Source organism: Ursus maritimus, unplaced genomic scaffold (genome assembly GCF_017311325.1).
Source record: "Ursus maritimus isolate PB19 unplaced genomic scaffold, ASM1731132v1 scaffold_1, whole genome shotgun sequence".
Lineage (NCBI taxonomy): Eukaryota > Metazoa > Chordata > Mammalia > Carnivora > Ursidae > Ursus > Ursus maritimus.
This window is the reverse complement of record NW_024423343.1, coordinates 498086-499128: the sequence shown is the minus strand read 5'-3', so window position 1 is coordinate 499128 and position 1043 is coordinate 498086.

Here is a 1043-nt window from a genome sequence, read left to right as displayed (position 1 = left end):
GTGTGTGTGTGTGTGTGTGTGTTTGGCTGTAACTCAAAGTAGGGCGGGAGCCTCACTCTTGAATGTCCAGGGTCGCGTGTCTGGTGAGGCACCTTCCTTATTTTTCACATGGCGTTAGAGCAGGGCCTGTATTCTCCGCACCCCGTGTTGGCGTTGAGAGCCTCCCTCCTAATGCGGCCCAGCTCCTCACCCAGTGTGGCTGGTCCCGCGGACTTGCCCGCGGCAGCCCTGACCCCGGCCGCCAGGTGTCTTGTTCCGCAAGCCCAGGCTTCCTAACATCTTTGCTGAGACGCCCCGGTTTGCTTCACATAATTTTTTATTTAAATCTAGTCATTTTCCCCCAGACGTGTTTGAAAAGCTGTGCTCCTCCCCCCAGATCGTCAGGAGTACGTGGGGACGAAGCGTGCCAGTGCCACCATCTCGCCGGCAGGGTTGGGTCTCAGGGGCTGCCTGGGGCGCCTGGTGTTCAGACCACCGTTTCCCTCCCTCCGCGGCACTGCTGCCACCACAGGGCTGTTGGGCCACACCCCGAAGTCTTCCGGGCGTGGGGGCGGCGGTCAGGCTCTCCCCACGTCCGGATCGTCCAGCCTCCTACAGCGTGCGGCCGACTTCTCCCCAGAGGTGTACCGGGAGGGAGCTTTGGGGACGACGGGAGTAAGGACTGTGGGTTTTGCATCCACATTGCGGGAAGGACAAGTACCCGCAGCCGGGGCTCCTGGGACACGTTCTCGGCCTCAGAGACCAGCCCTGCTGACGCCTGAGCTCGGGACTCTGCGGTCCTGACCCGGAGAGAGTAAACGCTGGTGTTTTAAGCCGCCCGTTTGTGGTCACGGCTGTCACGGCAGCTGCAGGAAACCCGCACGGCCCGGGGGGTGCTCCTCACTGTCACTGGGTCTGGAGGACATGTGCAAGCTTCCAGCCTGTTGGCGGGATGATCCCGCCTGGTGACAACCTCCCGTCCGCACTGGGGGCACCCTCCTGCCGAGGGAAGCCGCTCCTGCTCTCTTCCAGCGTAAATAAACAAAATGCATCCCAGGTGCCAT